The sequence below is a fragment of the Bombus affinis genome, chromosome 13 (assembly GCF_024516045.1).
Source record: "Bombus affinis isolate iyBomAffi1 chromosome 13, iyBomAffi1.2, whole genome shotgun sequence".
Classification (NCBI taxonomy): Eukaryota; Metazoa; Arthropoda; class Insecta; order Hymenoptera; family Apidae; genus Bombus; species Bombus affinis.
The window spans coordinates 7,798,624-7,819,123 of record NC_066356.1 but is presented as its reverse complement, the minus strand read 5'-3'; the positions used below and the strand labels follow the sequence as shown (position 1 = coordinate 7,819,123).

General features: G+C 41.8%; 1 protein-coding gene across 1 annotated transcript in view; it reads left to right on the top strand.

The window, feature by feature from the left end:
• Nucleotides 1–15,263: 15,263 nt before the first annotated feature.
• LOC126922891 (uncharacterized) overlaps nt 15,264–20,500 on the top strand; it is a 163,902-nt gene continuing 158,665 nt past the window's right edge. The window contains exon 1 of the mRNA XM_050735819.1: nt 15,264–15,395. The gene's annotated coding sequence lies outside the window, so the exon portion shown is untranslated. The remainder of the gene's footprint in view (nt 15,396–20,500) is intronic.

Below are 20,500 nucleotides of genomic sequence, written 5' to 3'. Positions count from 1 at the left end.
GGGACGCGACGTGAAACAACAAGCTCCGATGAAAGCACCTAAATAGTCGTTCCAGAACGGGGGAAACCGTGTTCGTCTGGGTAAATCTTATTTTTGGACGATGTTCGATAAATTGTGAAAGCACGGATAGAAACTATCCTTTGTTTCGCCGTTTGCGTGCTATGATCGGCTACGTATAATTGCGTTCGAGGTTTTGAAACACCGGGTTTCTCTTCTTTTGTCTCATAAAACATAATTACGTAGGCTGTGCTATTGTCTCGCAGTGACTTCTTCTGCGAGTCTTCTACAATGTTGTAGAGCCAACTGTTTGCCCTGTCAACGTTTATTATACTTACATAATTTTTGTATAGGCACATTGTTTGTTATTCGTTGAAATACACCGATAAAAATAACACGACGATGATTTGTTAAAACCTAAGGATATACATGACGCGATTCAATTATATCGAATTATATATTCGTGAGACATTGTACTCACAATGTTACTAGTGGGCAATGTGAGCAGCATCGGGGAATTGCTAATGGACAGTCTTTTAATGACAGTTTAACCGACTCCCGTGACGATCCCTTTCGATTCCGTTCAATTAACCGATCGAAGAATAATCGACGACCATGAAATCGGATTTCACGTGAGGCCGGCCTACGTGAGGGAATTCTAAGAGGATCGAAATGATTGCGTTAAGTGTTTTCATGCACGTGCACGCGGCCATTCGATCCCGATGAGATCTAGCCGGTGAAATGGATTGATTAACGCGAATCTTACACGGAAAAACTATAAATTACGCGGCAAATACAGGCTCAAAGATCGCTTCATAGACGAAGATCTTTTTACTTTCTTTCAATACCAAATAGCCTTCTTCTTGCTCCTATCCTTGGTTTACTCGAATCACTCTCTTGCTTTTAATATCCTTTATCGTTCAAACTAAATCTATATTGTCCACTAATAAAGTATTATCATTATACGATAACCAGTTTGACTGTGACATAACGAGCTTGGTCGTTGTACGGAAAATTCGGGATTGAATTCTACGATGTTGGAGCTTATTTTAATCGATTAACCCTTTCACTGTTAAACGCGTACGTGACATGTATATATCGAAAAATATAAACCGTTACAGTGTACAGTAATTGCGATGACACACGAAGGACAGTGTGTTTCCTGTTTTAAAATCCAGCACACAAGCAGCAGCGCACGATAATCGATACGTAAATAACTGTAGCAAAAATCTGTTTACACGATCTTTTCGACAGACAAATGGTTTATACGATCGGAGTTCACATTCAGATAAGTGGATTCAAGCGACAGAAGTTTATTCGACCGAGCATTGTCTAAAACTTCGTTCCAACGAATGGAGTTCGTACAAAGGGAATTCTACCGTGCACACGTGCGCTATCAATTATTTTTACTTTAATCTCTAGCAAAGGGCTCGATTCCTCTAGCCCGCGTCTATAGTTCGTCCACTCCATAAAGCAAACGTTACTCCGAATTATGTTTTGCGAATTGTACGACCAAGATGGCGTGATCTGGTGGTAACACGAGCAGCTGACAAACCCACGCGAAACTCGTACTTTCGCCATCGATGAATTACCCCAATCATATTCGTTCATTAGAGAAATAAGAGGCAGCGTGGTCTTCCTACCCTGTTGTTGTTCTTCCGCCATCCGGCGAGAAAAACAAGCGAAGGAGATAGAAAGAGAAAGAGAGAGAGAGAGAGAGGAAAGGAGGGCCCGGCTCGCGGTGGAGGTTTCCTTCTTTCCGCGTGTGGACGTGTTCCAAATGTAGAATTCCTCGCGCGGAGGGCGTGGCGCGCCGGTACGCTTCGTTGTTATTCCGAAATGACGAATCATAATGTATAATGCCCGAGCCTTTTTCCTTCGCGGCGGTGTTGGTGCACGTAGGTGCACCTGTCCGTGAAAGCACCTTTGGTAGTAAAGTGATATGCCGCCTCCTCCCCTCATCCCCGATCTTCTCCCCGTGGTACTATTTCTATCCTCGTCGAACAGGCGAGCCAAGCCGCGTTTCGTTACCTCCTTGTCTCGTTTCCTTCGTTGCCCTCCCTTCCTTCCTTCTTTTCTGCAGCTCTGTTGGTTGGACCCTGTAACGGGGCCCACAAGCTGGCTGCTAGTACTTACACAGCTTATTCAAATGAAGCCAGGATTGCTCGATGTATCTCGGGACTAACTGGATTCTCAAAATTAAAAAAGGAGAGTAGGGGGCTGGTGTGTGCGCGCGTGCGCGCGCGCGCCAGCTCGTGGAACGAGCCCGCCGAAACGAAGAAGCGATTCGAGGAACGCTTTTGCTTCTTTTCTTTCACCGGCAGCTATATGCTTCTCCGACCCTTTCTCACTCTCGTACCCTATCTTCGTACTTGTTCCTCGTCCTCTCTTATTGCGTTTGTTGCGTCCTGCTCGCCACGTTTCTTTGTCTTCGTCTTATAGTCTTATCGTTTCGTTTCTCTTAACGTTCGCCTCGTCATCGTGCCCTTCGCCCGTTTAGCAATCGTTCTTTCTTCGCGCTCGACGACGATTCAAGGAGTGGCGCTGCGACAAACCGAAGATTACAAGTCCTTTACCGGGTGTTGCACCGAAGGCGGAGGTGCGACCAAGTGCATGGAACGGATGACTTAGAGAAACAGTCGGAAATCTTTCTTCAAACTTCCTTTCGAATCTCGTTCCTCCTTTTTTAACGAGCTTGCTGCTTCTCGTAATTGATAGATAACCAGCGGAACTGCGTTTAGCAGTAAACATAACGCTTTTTATTGTACGCAGGCAACTTTACCGATCGATCAAACGGTAAACCTATTTGTCTTTGGTAAAACGGATCTCAGATTGTGTGTTCTTTGTCTCCGATCTTAATACGCTGTGCGCTTTTTACAAAATCGTCGGAAAAGTGTGTCCTACAGGAACCTATTTTTCTCCAGAAGATTAGAACGAATTTCGTTTCTGAAACAGTAAGATTCCTCCGAGGATAAGTCTCTCGTCGATTCGCGTTGTTCGAAGTACGTATCTTAATCATCGCTATATCGATCCTCTTTTCTAACTTCGAATTCTCATGTTTCGTCAATTAATCACGGATTAAGTTGCTTTTACTCGCGGATAGAAGGTTCAGTGTAGGGATCGGTTCGCTTTATTCTCGAAAAGCCTCGCGTGTCTCTACTTTCGCGCTTATTTTCGCCCACGTTCGAAAGTAAAACTCAGAAACGAGCGAAATCCTCGCTTGAAACATCCTAATCCTTCACCCGCGTTTTCCAGGTCACAGTAGTCATCAAAATTTCATCGATCCACGATCAATCCTCGGCGTGAAAGCGGGCAGAAAGTTACGCGAACGTTTCAGGCTCAGGTAACGCTTATTTATCTCCGGTTCGGCGGCGAGTTTTCGACGCTGGTCGCCATTGTGTCCTAGGGGCACGCAGCTCCTATTCATCAGTAAGAAATTGCGTAACCGCAAAGCGGAGCAGGAGGCTCCTGTCGTCACATTAAGGACGCATTTAGCGAGTTTTCGGCCCCTAGAAAGGGTCGTGCGTGGAAATCTTATACGTTCTGGCCTCTGGTCCGAACAAAAAAAGGAAAGTAGGGAGCCGGCTACCTTCCGTCCTTCTACGAGCCGAAGATCCGTCCGTTGCGAATTTCACGATCGTCGTCGACACTTGGCGACGCTGGAAATCGGTTCGGAAATCGATCAGGTCGATCGTTTTGTCCCTCCCTGGCACGCCTTCCTTCCTACGTTCTTTAAAAATCCATTCGGCCACGTTGTATCGCGTGACTCGTCGCGTCTGCTCAGCTGCTCCCATTGGAAAACGTGTTTGGCCAGCGGATTTCGACTTTGATCGCGGCCCACAAGATCTCGGAGATTCGGAAATGCTAGTCTAGTCTGTTTACTATTAACGTCTATTCTTTCGCTGCGCCTCGACTTTCCAGCGATTCGAAGTTCTTCGAGATTACGAAGATTCATTCGGAACCAGTTCGAAGAGTCTCAGATCCCATCGCCGGCTTTAAATCTAAGATTCGTAGTTTTTCAAGACCATGAAGACTCGTTTAGCGTCGTATGAAAGCGTCTCGGATCCCGTCACTAGCACTGCTGCAGAGTACAACATTTTTCAGCACTCTGCAGATTCGTTTCGACTCGCTTGGGAATATTTCAGGTCCCGACGTTAGCGCCGAATTTAGAAAGCTAGTCTGGCTAAGACGAGCGATCCGCCGGCGATGAGGTAACGATCCGAATGACTGGTAGATTCGCGAAACCGATCGCAATTTAAATTCGAAAGTCTCTTCGTCTCCCGGAACTCCTGCATGGTAAATGACATTTCGTATCGATCACCGTGCTCGATATATACAGGGTGAGGCCACGGGGACCAGGTGCCACCGATCACTCACCGAAACCTTCGTCGTACGAGTTAATTTGTTCCTTTTATCAGATAAAAGCTTCGATTCCTGTCATTATAGAAAAAAAAAAATCAGGAAATTCGTGGTCAGCTTGCTACTGTAAGATAGATGTTACTTATACAGGATTAATTCGAGTGTTTCACCCTGTATACGTATCTGGGTGATCGAGACGAGATGAAACAGGCCTTGATAGCGCACGCACGATGAGAACGCGGAGAGTTTCGATGATTGAGCAACTGGTGGGATCGAATAAATCATTCGAGGCTAGCGCAATCGTGAGCTATGCCTTTGCTAGCTTCCAGAATTCTGACGAAAGTCGTGTGAAATATTTGACAGCTGGAAATCGATCATCCATATGCAAAAACATGGAGAAATTTTGAAATAGAATTGTAATATTCTGGAAAGGATAACCCAGGAAAATTGAGAAAATTAATTTCAATGTTAAGAAAGTTTATCACCTATAAAAATATCACGAAGGAAATTGGCGCGAAGAATTAAATAGTAGCGAAATACTGCAAACATCGAAAGATAGATCGTGCACTTTCCGCAATCTCGTGTTCTTTTTCTTCTCTTTATCCTTTCGTGTATCTTCCATTGCGAAAATGATTTGCATATCGCTAAGCTTCTTATTTTCCACCATTATCTGTGAAGATTCCAAAAATTACCTGACTCGACCGAAAGCACTGTCTATTCTAACAGCAATACTAGGAAAATTCCACATATTTTTGTTGATGTATTAGTCACGATAATTAACTAAATCGTATAAAATAATATACCTACGTAAAAAATTTATTAGTCACAAATGCAAGATGAAAATGGCTAAAACCACCTCTAACGTATCTAAAAATCCTCTCACGCCTTAATCATCCCTTCACAGCCATTCATCAACGAAACATCCGGCGTGAAACGATAACGCCGCGGGTCACGATTAATTTCCCAAAGATCGCTTCTTCTTTCGCTGGATGTGTTTGCTGGTGGTTGCAGTGGCCGTGTATCCGGTCCGCGGCTTGCAGACGCAACAGTTTCTGCTGGTGGGGCACGTTTTACGGAGAAACGAGTAAGCATAATATTGATATAGCCGGTGCGCGAGGCGACGTTGATATCGTTCGAGCGATACCACCATGGTCGCTGTCCGGCCAACCCGTAGGGTTCCATTCGTCCTGACGGCGCTCTCGTCCATGCGATCCCTGGAAACTCACCGGGGGCTTCTCTTCGCCCTTTGCCGCGCTCGTCTCGCATCGCCAGCAAGCTGGAGCCCCTTTTCTGTCGGGCCCCGAAGGCCCAGATAACGCGAGCATGTGGCGTGGGCGAGCAACCGTACGCTCCGATGCGGTTCGGATTTCTGCAATTGCACGCTCACCTTCTTCTACGTTTCGCCTTTGGTATTTTTCTCCCAGAGTATTCTTCTTCGTTGCTGATCCTCTTCGTCGTCGCGTCCTTCCACGCACGCTCACTGTGTGAGTCAGGATAGATGGAAACCTCGTCACTTTGATCATCATTGGAAATAGTAGATCGGAACTTGGTTGCACCGATATGATTCTAAAAAGCCGGCACGTGATTCGATATTTTGTGACTTTGGTGATAGTTCGATGTTGAAATTTCAGACGTTGCAAAGTAGCGGTTGTTTGGGTTAAATGTTGAATTTTTAAGTAGAATAGGTAATTTCGTGGAATATTACGTAGCTGAAAAAGAGTATAATTTGATGATTTGTTGATTTTTGGATGAGGTTTAAGTAAAGGGATATCAGTTGTCTGGGTTAAATTTTGGGTTTTTAAGCAGATGGTGTTAGCGTTTTAAGTTAGAACGGTATATTTAATAGTACATAGTATATAGAATATTTTCTCACCTCGATGATCATCGAACGTTGAAATATAAAGTACGAAAAGGTATTTGCCAATTATTCCATTCAAGTAGAATAGGTCGTTCTTTTTCAATTTTTCGGCGATTAATTTCAAGACTCATTATTGGAAAAAATTCGCAATTTGACATTTTGTTGCTTCAACGATCGATGAATGTCGAAGTTCGAGGTGCCCAACGGTATTTATTGCAGCAACTTTTAAGTAGAATAGGTTACAGCGTTAATTCCAAGGAGCATTACGTACTAAAAGAGGCACGCGATAATCTTGTGGCTAGGTATAATGAAACGGTCGAGCCGACAAAAGCACCTGGCCGCAACAATATCCGCGTTGGTAGCTTCTGCGGCTGCACCAGGTGGGACTGGCAGGTCACTCGACGGGTCAGTTTCTAAGGGACACGGATTGCTTCACCTGTCTGAGTGGCCAGGGCCTTGTCGATTGTCAAGACACTGCGATAAGTCGACAGGTAATCGTCTTTGATTCCATAGCCGATTCTCTAGTCTTTTTGGTAATTAAAATTAAACGTTTCAAAGGTAGAATTACCTGTGTCGTCATAGAAGTGTTCTACAGTCGCTATCGATCATGTTAGTACACGCAGATTGCAGGATATTTCGTCAAAAGGCGACCTATCGTCGAACGCGAGAAGCGCATTGTTTAATTTAAAATCCTCTTTTTTCTAAAATGGTTTTCACTCGGTGAATAAAAAGTATAGTGGATTAGATGGACTTCTCAGGTGTTCGTGCAACACTCGCCGGTAATTTTCCTGGTGAGTGTCCGAGCGATTGAAAAATCTCGCACCTCTCAGACGCAGAATCCGACCTGTTAATAACCCAGACGGATCATAAGTCAGCCGGGTGTCTACCTGCGGCGCGACATTTCACGCGGCCTGTTCTCGGGCAGGTACAATGCAGGAGGCGGTTGCCCACACAGGGCCCCAGCTTACACATCCGCCGAGCGATGTAAACTCGCTCGGTCAGTATAAAGTCCTCCGGTACTGTTCGCGATGGCGACAAGGCCAACGCTCGTATTTCAATTCGCCGTGAGTCGAATTCGAGTCACGGCTCCCTATCTATGGCGCTCGATAACGGAATTCTTTCGCCATTATCGCTCAATCTGTCCGCTTCGATGTGACACGCCGAAAGAGAGACAGAGAGAACGAGGTTCCGGTCCCGGTGTTCCGGTATCGGAATCGATAACCTCCGCAATCGTTGGAAATTTCGTGAATTACTGGCCCATTGTTTAAATCTCCTATTGGGAACTTTTGGAACGTTCGTATAAGTTGTTACAACGAATGAGTTTCGAGATAACATAAATCAAGTTAGATACTTGTTACCGGTGAAAGAAATGCAATGTTCCTTTCAGACATGTATATCTATCTAGAAGTATTAATCACGTGGACCAGGATATAGGAAGCTGAGCCAATGGTTAGGCAAAAGTAAATCTATTCGTCAAATGGAAATTCAAAACCATGCAGGCCAGTCATTTGGTAATTTACTGTTCTCTAAAAAAAGAAAAATAAAAAATGAAAGAAAGAAAAGGGATTAAGAAATAAGCGAATATAATACAAATAAGTGAATAAAAGAAATGTCAAACAAATTGCGTCAAATTTTCCATCGTAACATGTTGACGAAGTTTCAAAATGTTTTATATAACCCACATTGTTTAAGGGTTTCTGTAACTATCCGAACACTTATTGACTAAACCTACGCGTAATCGAGAGAACGTTACTCCATATGAATAAATAAACTGTGCACGAACTATGTACATTTTTAAGATGCGCAAACACATGCGGTGACAATGGAGCGGAAGAAAGTGGAGCACGTGTGTACCAACGGGCCACAATTCATTTCTCAAAGCGATGCAAAGCGGATGCTACTTAGCATGCCCGTCCCACGGAAGCGGTTCATTGATCATCGAACAACCTCCGTGCTTCTATTTAAGCCGAGCTGCTTTCGTTGGCAAAAGTTACCCTGCGCCATCGTAATCGGCACATGCGCCAATTGGCAGCTGCCATTTTCGTAATGAATCGGCAACCCGAGATGTCCTTCGCTGATTTATCGGCTGATTAGCATAGGACGCTGGGTTCGCGTGGGGTTCCATCGGGTACACGCATCCACGCGTATACCCGTCCTTTGAATTCGGCGCCTCGATTTGATAACGGAAGTGTGTCATTTCGAAAAATGGCTGATTCTTCGTGAGAAAATTGAAAATTGCAAAGAGAATGTTTATTTCTCCGGTGATGAATTTCTTCGTAGCGAACGTTGACACTTCAATTGCGTTGATTCGACGCTTTTTCACGAGGATGTAACGTGACGCGTTGACAAGGATCAGAAAAATTTGGAGATGAGGAATTAGGAACAATTTATAGTTAATGTCCAGAGTTGCGTAACATTCCATTTGCTATTTCGCTTTCACAAATGTATCTTATCGAGGTCTGTCTCGAAATCGAAAAATTGAAGTATTTATAACGCTGTGACGAACTATTGCTTAAACGAAAGCTTTGTGAAAATTGAAGGAACACTCGTCTTACGATTCGCAGTTGCTCAAAAAGCTTCCTATCGTTTGAATAATTTAAGATCGATCGGAAAGTGAGATTCGTCGTGAAATTGCGATTTTATCCGAAGAAATTATTCTATTATTCGTTACTTTGCACGATTCTCTCGTTCCACTTTTCGCAGGATTGAAACAAATGTTCCTGTCTTTCGGTCTTCCATTACATCGACTCGTTTCGAGTAAAATTCACTTATCGCGGATAAACGTTCGTCCGGCATGATTCGATTAACGCGGAACCGTGGCTCGCAGCGACGACGTCAGACATCGGCGATCGATTTATCTCGCGAGGTGCGAACGCCGCAGCCGTGTTCCCGTTAAGCAACAATTTATCAACCGACCGCGGCGTTAATGTATTCGTAAAAAGGCGCGCAGCTGCTCCCGATGGCAGCGTGTCGCACAATGAAGCAACATCGCGCAGGGGTAGATTCGTGCGAGACGATTTTTCTCGTGTTATATAATAAAAAGGCGAAACCTAGAAAACGTAGGACGAGAGACAGACAAGGACAGAGGCGAGAAAGAAAAAAAAGGGAAAAAGGAAAAAGAAAGAAAGGAGACAAAAGGTGAAGCGCAACGAGATGGGGTGGCGCGGGGTTTTCAATCGACAATCAATGAAGCGCGTCCGCGGGATTAAAGGTCCAATGAAGAGAGATAGATCTAGATTCGCGGTACTGGCTGAGCCAATCGGATCTGGTTCAAGGAACCCCGGGGACCGCGGCTGTATTTGCAATGCAAAGCAGGCGACCGTGCGTCGTAGCTACCGACGAACGAGGACCCCGCACACGCCATACGTCCTCTTCCTTCGAAAGGCCTGCTTCTCTTTGTCGCTCCACGACACATGGCTACGTTCGATTATTTAGATATGCAGATGATCCCGCGGAAAGACCGACCAGTACACGGAATATACTGGGATCCCCGACATCGACAGAGACGGAGAAAAGTGGGAAATTACTGTCCTCTTCAATTTTAAATCGTTATATATATGCGTGTTTCCGTGTGTTTGTATATATATATTTGTCGGGGAAATGTTTGTTTAAATTGTCCATATATTGCGAAATTGTGAGATCAACGAAGCCATCGAGAGAATTTTGCAGAATTTTGATCCAGTACGGATGCAGGCGATGGGAAATAGAAAAATTTCTTTCCTTTCGAAGAATAAATTTTCTGAATAGTTTCTTAGAATGATAGATTTCTTGGATCTCTTAGAAATGTTTGAGAAATATTATCGCGATGCTGTGAGATCGATGAAGTTAGGTGAATCTGGTAAACAAATTTATCGAGCTCGTAGTAAAATTGTTCTCGCGAACCAGCTTCGACATCGTCGAATTTTTCCCTAATCTTCTCTCTGATGATCACAGATATTCGTTACGTATATGATATGTCGAGTATATTTCTTAGCAATCTTCACAGTATTTTCATATCTGAGTTCAATTTACGAAATGAGAGAGAAAATGTGTCTGTGTAACTAACGCGAACCGAATAAGAAGGGGTTGCTACCCCCTCTTCACGAGGACAACCCATTTCCAACGAAGGGATCCCATTGTTGGCCAGAAATTTGCATGTCGTCGCACTTTCTGACGCGTGTTCATGGAAGGGCTTGTTCCTGGCGAGGAGTACGGGCGTAAAGTTATCCCCACCAGGCGAAGGGATGCTCATTTTTCGGGCATATGCGCGCGTACTTCGTTCTCGATCGTCGTATCACCGGGGTTCCATCGGCGGGTGTCATCGACACCGACCTCTACCCTACGTGGTCGACTTCAGGAGCGATTTTCTTGGTGATTTATCGTCCTTGGCTTCGTAGCTCGTTTACATATCGTTTCGAGCCGCTCCTTCTCCCTCCCGGTGACACGCGTGTCAGCCAGCGATTTGCAGTTTCGCAATGTTGTCCCCTTTCCTCGCGGACAGTCGATCCTTCATTGCAGTTTAGCGTCCAGAAAATTATAAGCTTACTTTGATAGTTAATATACTTTGGATGTTTGCTTCAAGTTATTTTTGGCGATATTTAATCATTTCTTTGCCTTTGAAAATGTTCTAAATTTTATTGGTCCGGCCGAGATCATTGGCCAACTCGTTCGTTTTAGTTTATTATATTTGTTTCGATGTATGAAAAATAAGAGATTCTCTTAGACCTAAGTTTAATAGAAACAGATTTTCAATGAAAATTATTTATTACAAAATTGTAAATAATAAAGATTTATTTCTGATTCGGGGTAAAACAGAGGTGGTTATCAATTGTTAAATGAACAATTTTCAATTAACAGTCGGAAGATTTGCTCGAGTATATAACAGGAATAAGGCTAACGTCATAGTCGGCGCTCTTTACCCACGTTGACAATTAAAACGCATTTATTGCCGGCAATTTGCTAATCATCGGGTAAAGTAAATGCTGAGCAATATCGTGGACGAGATACCGCTATAATTACATAAACGAGAAAGAGAGGCGAGGCAGCGCGCGCACGGCTTTATCATCTTCTTTTTTCACTTTTGTTCGTTCTTCAAGCTCGGCCGATATTCTTCTCGTTTTTTCCTTCCCTTTCCGCCGGATTCGTCTTCACCCAGCGTGTCGACTGTCTCGATTATCGATCGACCACCTTGACGACGGCTTGGGAATTAATTGGGACGACCTCGTTAGCGGCGGATATCGACGACCATCGAGAAAGAGATCCCGAGGGTTTTCGTTTGCACCCGTAAAAAAATCTTGCTCTTTTATTTGGCCAGGTAGGGAGCCGCGCCAGCGCTCAGCGCAGCTGCTCGAATCGACTTTATTGAAAAAACCATGGCCGGATATTTTTTTCCTTCGTCGTTGCGAACGTTGGAATATTTCTTGTCCGATTACCCGAAAGTGTGACTTTTAGAAGTCGAATCGATTAGATGAATAATCTAGATAAAGAAGGTTCGAAAATTATCCTTGAACGCCGCAGACTGGATTAATTCTGACTCATATTTATTTCCAGATTGTTACGCCATTATCTTCTTATTATTATTCTATTATTCGAAATTTCTAATTTATCCCCTTTCGGAATTCCTCAGTTACATTCTACAAAGAAATTGTACTCTTTATATACAACAGGATTTACATAAAATTGGCTATCTGTTTATTTCGTTACGTAAAAATGTAGAACAAAATGTTTTACAAACTTTAATGCGGCAATGTTTCTCTATCTCTATGATAGAGGTGCATCTAACGTTCGAGACGATATATTTATGATCCATCGGCATAATGATGCAGCCCCTACCAAACGACAAAACTCAAGCGAACTATATCTTGTCAAAAAGAGTCTGAATAATCTTCGTCTGAATAAAATTCAGGGAAATCGATCGAGTGGTGAGGCAAGAAGAACTGAGATATCAAAAGCCCGGTCGGACTGCATCGCCTGTATAATTACGATTCGCTGATTCGTGTTAGCGAATCGTATCCTCGGGTGGCGGGCGCGCGCGCGCGCGCTTGCACTAGCAAAAACGTGGCGCGTTGAAACGAAGGAAGAAAGGGAACGGGTGGCCGGGAGAATAGAGTTGTAAAGCGAACGACGAGAGCTGCCAGTTTTTCCGAACGTGTTTCCTCCGTGGACTCGTGCAGCAGCTCGTGTAGATCGCTCCGATGCACGCACACCAACGGATGCACGTTCCTCCGCACGACACGGTAGACGTTGGTGGTTTTATCGCGCTATAAAACAATCGTAGGGTGTCTCGTAATGATCGCGAAAACTTTTATAGACAGGGCGAAGGCCTACGGAGGCCTGTGCGTTTTGTAAATCTAAGTACCCACGGTGATTTTAATGAAACGTCCGCTTTAAACGAATAAACGACAATAAGAAGCGTTCGAAGTAACAGATTTAAATCTCGGAAGCGCAATCAGTAGGAACGTACCGGATACTCGGAACGTTCAAATTAAACCCACCCTTTCGATGATTACGCTGCACCTCCACTCGACGAATCGCAATTTATCACTGTGAAAACCTGGAAGATCGATACCGTGGCTTCCGTCGCTCGCAGCAGCTGAAGAACGCTTTCTAAATCATCTTCGTACTCCGGCCAATAATTTATAAAAGTCTATCAAGTTTTTCCCGATGTCTATCTGCTCTTTGTGGTTGAAACGGCCTCGTGGGAATAAAGTCGGATAAGGAGGGGGAATAGAGTCGTAGAGCTGCCAGTTTTTCCTCGGGTCGTGCTTCTAGCGGCTGATCCTCGCGTGGACACAGCCTATCTTTTCTTCATCTTCCACCGTCCTCTCTTTCTCTCCCTCTCTCTCTCCCTCACTCTCTTTTTCTCTCTTCCTTTCTTTCTGGCATGCTTCTCTCCACGAGATGCGTACGTGTGCGTGTCCACGAAGGGAGGAGACACGCGTGCACACGGCCGACTTGGAAGCGCGAACGCGAGGGGGACACGCGCTAACCTGGAACGTCCCGTGCATACGAGATCGTCGAACGTTTTCACGAACACGTCCTCGCCTTCTGTACACGTAATAACCGCGAGATATCGAGAAAGATCTTGTCATCGCACCTTCCCGAACGCTTGTCCGTGTGTCGGCCGATGAAGATGATTTGTCAATCTCCTGACCCTTCGCGAAAATGACGATGTGATTAAGTGGGATACGCGGTACTATCTTTGGGTTGTAAAACCAGATTTTTTTATGGATTCAGTAGAGATACTGTCTCAAGAAATGTTTGTTTCGTTAGCGGGCTGTGGACGATGAAAATGGACTATCCAATTTCGTTTAAAGTATGTACACGATAGATGTGAATGTATGTGCAGGGAATGCACGAATTGATTTACCACATTCAGTGATTACAATATCATTTGTAAACTGCTGATCTCTATGTATTCATAGGAAATTTGAAAGCGCAGAATTGCATAGATTGCACATAATATGAAAGGATATATGAAATAGCCGAATTGTATGCTGTCTGCAATACCCGACCGTAAAACAATTTTCTACCGAGATTCTGCTGTTTTAATTACAAAACTCCGCGATCTAATCATTTGTCTTCCCATCGATATCGTCAAGATTTTCTTACAATTAGCGTTACGTTCTGGACGAGAACGTTTGTTTATCGAGTGTGAAGTAGGTACTAGGTATCGGTGCCAGCCGTCTGGCTTCAAGGGCCAAATAACGAGATGTTACCCTAATTTTGCTAGTCTGGAAAATATTCTAGTTGAGAACTTCTTGGTTTCCCACGCGGTGGAAAAGTTACTTGGGAGAAATTGTTCTGCCTATTTTTGGGTCTTTGGCAAACATAGGCGACAACGGCTTCGAAGGGTTGCACCAAAGTACTCGATCAACATTGCGTAATGCCTTAAGCAAATTAGCTTCTCGCCACTTAGAAACCGCTTCTCAGTTTCACAAGTTCAGCTGTGAAGTCAGTTTCCTACGATAATCCAAGGCGGACACACGTACAATACTACAGGTTAGAGAATAAAAAGATTCAAGAATTCCTCGGAATTGCCTTACTGTATCAAAAGTATGTTTATTAGGTTTAAGACGATGAAAGTAATTCACAGATTCAATTTTCGCCTTTTTTAAAAACCTTGCCGTGAACGTGGAATTACAGACCCTTTCGGAAAGTTAAATAATCAATAATTCTCTTATATACGTACGCGATGCATAGATTAATTTAGCAATTATCTAACAATATCATTTGTCTTCCCATCAATACTTTATAAGTCTTTTTAAGAATTATTAAGAATTATTAAGAAAATTAAGCTTTCCTTTTTCACTTTAAAAGTCTTTTAATATAAGCATAAAATGTTGAACATCTACTAACGGATTAACAAAACGAATAAAAACTAAGAATCGTCTCATTTCATCCTCAAGAATTCTTAAGAATTATTAAGAAAATTAAGCTTTCCTTTTCACTTTAAAAGTCTTTTAATATAAGCATAAAATGTTGAACATCTACTAACGGATTAACAAAACGAATAAAAACTAAGAATCGTCTCATTTCATCCTCAAGAATTCTTAAGAATTATTAAGAAAATTAAGCTTTCCTTTTTCACTTTAAAAGTCTTTTAATATAAGCATAAAATGTTGAACATCTACTAACGGATTAACAAAACGAATAAAAACTAAGAATCGTCTCATCTCATCCTTCCAGTCTCGCACTACGTATCAAATTCGTGGATTAATCTACATTTGTTAATTACAACCTCTTTTGTCCTCCCAATATTCACCAATATTTTACAAAGTCGATCAGTACAACTTTTCCTACGCAAAATCTATCAGAACATACATTTACTCGATTATTTTTACTTGAATAACAATACCGCCTGCTTCGAATTATATAATTCGTGTGTCTCTTTCTAATTGTAGAAAGGAAACCGAAAGAAAGCCGAAGTAAACGGTCGTCGGAAATAATATTAGAAATTCGTCGTTAAACGACGCAGCGAATAACCTTCGGGATAGGTCGTAGATTTTCGCGACGTTACGTTTCAGTTTGCGATCGGTTATCGTGCGTGACGGGTCGCGTGATTAAATTCGTTCGCGTATATCCTAAACCTTGGTGTTGCTTTTAGGAATCTTTTCGATCCGATTCTATTGTGCATCCTCGTCGACCAGCGCGGAAACGGTGACCATCCAGGCGATGCAATCACGGACACCATATCAGCATGGTAAGTGAGATTTTTGGATATATTCTACGGTGGAGAACGCTCTCCCTCCTCGTGTACAATATGACGGCGTGTTATTGCACGAAGGCGTCGACATTGTATCGTTGCGAAATTCGATGTTTACTATCGCGCGTTTTAACGATTACAAATACGAATTTGTGAGATATGTTTCCGTGGTCTTAGAATTTAATATTTTTTCAGGAAATTTGTTGATAAGGATAGAGGTTTATTTTTAAAGGATGCGATTACATATTAACTTACGTGATAAGTATAATGTGGACCACTGCGTGTATTTATGGCAACTTTAAAAATACGAACAAAATAAATTTTATTGGCTCTGTTCGGAAAAATGTGAAATTGCATAAAAACCCGCAGTCTGGTTTCCATATTTTTGGGGATTACGAATGTCTAACTAACTCTTTCACGGTGTAATAAAATGAAGATGAATTCAGAGTGAAAATAATTAGTTTTAAGACTCAGGAAATAATCACGTATTTTTTTGTTATTAAGATGTCGTGTATTTCCGAATTCTTTCGCACAGTAATTCGCCAATAATAGTAGCGAATTGACGATAACTTACAGATTTCTCTCTTACAATTTTACAATTTTCAAATGATTCTATGAATTCACGTTCGCATTATTGTTAAACCTGTTACTTTGTTTCGGAAAAGAATTTATCAATGCTGATAACTTGTAATTGTATGTTTGTAAAATTTCATTAATAACTTTAATTAAACCGTACTCTCATAGAAAACTACATATTTCTATTTTTCTATAAGATTAATAATAATAGGATTAACAATAGCTTTAGGTATGATACATTTAAGACGTGAAGTTTATAATACTATACTTGACAGTTTACTATGATTTTTCTTACGCTACGAAAGAGTAAAGTATTTTAAAAATTATTAAATCCCATAGTTATCGTAAAATATATCAAGCGCGTTTTAACATCGGGTGCAATGAAATTCACGGTGCGCATAATAGAACGTTTAATACCGCACTGTGTACGAGCAAATAAAAATGATTTTAATGAGCTGATAATATTCCAGAACGAAATCAGTAGCCGAACAGCTACCATCTTGATAGAACAGAACGGTATCGCGTGGGTGGTTCCGGCGCTGCGTTCTCGAGTTATCGCGATTTAATCGAACGCGAATTACACTGGTTATTGAGCGATCTTTAAGAACCTAAGTCTTAAGTCTTGGCAGATCTTGTTTGTTATTGCTGTCCTTGGAGGCGGCCTGATAACGTGGTCAATAGTCGATACACCGTCGAGGTTGTAATTTGTGTATTGGTTGGATTCCTAGAAATGGAACCACTTTCCAATTCGTCGAATCCTATACGAAAACTCTCAAATAGCTTGTTTATTATACCAAACCAGTGAATCGAGAGCCGCCAGTTTGACACAAATAAATTGTATACTCTTTTAGTCTCTATGTTTTCTGTGGTTCGTTTTCGATTTAATTTTATGGATATACTAGAAAAGTTTTATGGGAATCGTAAAGTAGAAAACCGCATATTTTTGTAATTAAGACGAGAAAAAAAATACGAAGAATTTTAATTCTTACTTCATTATTAAATTATTTATAGTTTCCAGCTTTGGAAAAAATAAATTGTATGCTTTCTAGTCTCTGTGTATTCTGCGGTTCGTTTTCAACGTAATCTTATGGAGACTTTACGAACATTTTGTGCGAATCGTATAGTAGGAAACTGGATATTTCTGCAATTAGGAGAAAAATATGAAAGATTTCAGTTATTATTTAATTCTCAAATTATTTATGTACTTTCAATAATTGTTCCAATAACTATTTAATTATTTCTGTACAATTAAGTATTCTCGTTTAAATACCCGTACAATCTTTTCGTTGTAATTCATTTCAGTGAAAAATCATTTTATTTATTGAAACAAGATAAAGATTCGTCAGCATTAGAATTAATATAAATTCCAACGAGGGAATTCGCGAAACAATTTGAAACAGAATTTTCCTCTAAAAAAAGGAGTATTCGTAAAACATGAAAACTTTTTATTTCGCATCATTAGACCAATTTCCATCTATACTGGTAACAATTTCTCAAAGTCAACGCCCTTCTAAGCCCTCAAAATTCAATGTCAAGTACATGAATCGTTTCGTACGCGAAGGCCTCGGAACCAGTCGCTTCTGGAACTCAAATAAACTCGCATACATCGCAATAAACATTCATCCACATGTTGGTACGTCCGTGGCACACGCAGGTGGGTGCGTGCCAGTGTGTTCTGCGTTCCATTGTCGCCGATGTGTTGAGCATGAAAGAGGCGTGTTGATTCGCGTGCTGGTATCGTCATTCCAACCCAGTGTATCCCAATTCCTTCCAACCAACTCCTCTATCTACATCTAAAAAATGCTGAAAATCCCGAGACCTCGTTCCCTACATCCTTAAACGTGTCCTTAGAATATAGTTATTAAAGCAACGTGATCGTTAGAGATCTCCTTTGGACAGATCATCTATGTAACTCGTATTTCTTGGACAATCAACCCCGTTAAACGGTTTTATCTGGTAGAAAGTTATAAAAGTGTTATAGTAACTGGTAGCGATACAGCTCCATCCAGGTAGCATCGATGGTCTCCAAATCAGAAATAAATTCTACGAGTGTTTTCGAATAACAATTAGATAGAATATTCGGTACGCGTCCAATAATTTTCCTGAGAAGGTAAATACGTGTGTACGTACGTGTATACACATTAGTGTACCGTGAATGAGGTCAAAAGTTTCGGATCATTATGCGTTTTATTGAATCTACGGATTTAAAAGATATGTCAGCTTTAGAATTTTGTTTCGTTCGGATGAGTTCAGACAAGAATCTGTTTGTGAAATTTCCTATTTTTTAATAAATTCATACTTTACAGGATTCTAAGAAATATGTCACAGGAAAAATTCTCAATTTTAGAATGACACATAAAATGATGTTTAGTTTAGAATAGAAGGTTTGGAAAATAAATAGAAGGAAATTGGTCGTTTCATATGCGTGTAACACAATCTGATAATGATAAAATTAGGGAATGCAGTATCGTACAGCTAGAGAAGCGATTGCAAACTTTTGACCAATACATAGCGTATATTCTGTAGGAAATTCTTCTTAGAATTTATTTCTTGAAATGAAATCTTCACTTGTTTGAGATGTTTAGAATTCTTTGCAAATATTCTTCTCTCGGTAATTAATCCAATAAAGTGGAAATTCATGGCCGGTTAGTGACGACTAATACTACTGCGCATCTGGACTCTAACGTATTCCTGTAAATTACTCGTATTGTTCTCTAAGTACGACAAAATAACGCCACAAGCTGTGGTTAGTTAACAAAGCGCTATTGTATCTTCTTACTCTTTAGAAATTCAAAGCCACAGTAATATTACCAAAACAGGAACAAACATCGTTTTCTGCCTTATTCAGCTGCTTCAATAACCAAGCAAATTAGATGCCAATCCACGGCCAGTTAATAAAACACCGATGTACCTGTTAGCTGTTTACGAATTCACGGTAATGTTAGGCATAGTAATGTTGTCAAAACGAAAGCGTTGACACGCGTGAAAAGGCGGCTGTCTACTCCCAATCAATCTCGATGCGCGTTGCAATCGCTGCATCGGGCTCAGGCAATCGCATTGTCGTCCCTGAGACCGGGTCTATTCCCCGTTGGCCTACTCGGTATTCAATTTCAACCGGCTGCAATTTGTCCGTCGCGAAATCGTCGTCCGGCGACCGAATGCAACTTGGCTTGCGTTCACCGAAAAAGGTCACGGTTTTTCGCAAACTGTCTCGCCTCGGTCGCCGCGTTTTCCCTCCTACCAATCGATTTCCACAAAAGAAACACGACAGGGCACGCGCTGGCTGATAGAGTATGATACCTGCATTCCATCGGTTGCAACATGTGTGTCATACGAGACGTGCTTTGATTTTCTATCGTTTCGATCGGATCGCCGTGACTTATTTACGGCTCGCGGAGCCCGCGCCCTCGGACAAGCCGTAAAACGGAATTAATGAGCCGAGTTTAAGCTGATTTTCAACAGTCCCCGGCGCTACCAATGTTTCTCTCGCATCAGCTGGACTCCAGTTTCAGTTCCGTTTTGCTTCCACTTAGCTCATATCGAAAATCCTCCCCAAATATATTTTTGTTTTTTAATCGATGTTTAACGACACTCTTTTGAGATAAACGAAGCTTTTGCCTGCGTTTTTCATGATTTATCTATATGCTTGGTAGTCGGTGACAGGGTAAAGCGGGACAATTTGGCTGGGTGGAACTTCAGCATATGTTGAAATTGAACTTTGAACTTTGTATAGAATAATCATCGTGCGTTATGAAATATTGTTAACCTTTAATGTAACAACGAAAGAACGAGAACATATCGCGTGCCGTAGGTTCAACGAGGAAAGAAACGAAAAAATGACTGAACCCTGTAATAGGATGGAATAAAAATTTCAGATCTAAATTAAGAGAAAATACTGTACAAAAGTTGGGTTGAAAAGGTGGTTTTGTTACGATCGAACAGCCCTATAATAGGATCGAACAAAGATTTTAGAATTAAAGTGGAAAGAAGTATTGTAAAAATATCGATCTGAAGACACGTGTTGATTTGCGACATAAACGCAAGCTGCATTTGGAAGAATAAAAATAATACAGCGTTCGAATACGTTCAAATAAAAGAAAAATCTTGTATCTTCGTAATGTAACTCGAAATTCAAAAACATTTCGGAATCGAAATAGAAACAGAGCGTAGACATAATCGAGGCAATTTCTCTCAATTTTACACAATTTGTCGTTAGCCAGCTAGAAGCTGCCCGGTCGAAAGAAACGATATCGATGGTAATTCCTTTCTATTGAGGTAGAGAAACAAACGGCCAGAACTGGTGTGTTCCAATCCGATGTTATTCGCGTTGCTGGGCGCTGGGGGGACGTCGAATTTGTCGCCTCTAAGCTTGGCGATCGCGCGAGCAAGATAAATCGTTGCGAAACGAGCCTGTTGTTAAATAGTTTAGCGTCGTTGTTGGCACAATAACGGATGGCCGCGCATTTCGCAAGAGTGACTCGCCGCTGTCGTAAATTTTGTTTTGAAAAATAATTGCTTGCCGCGGA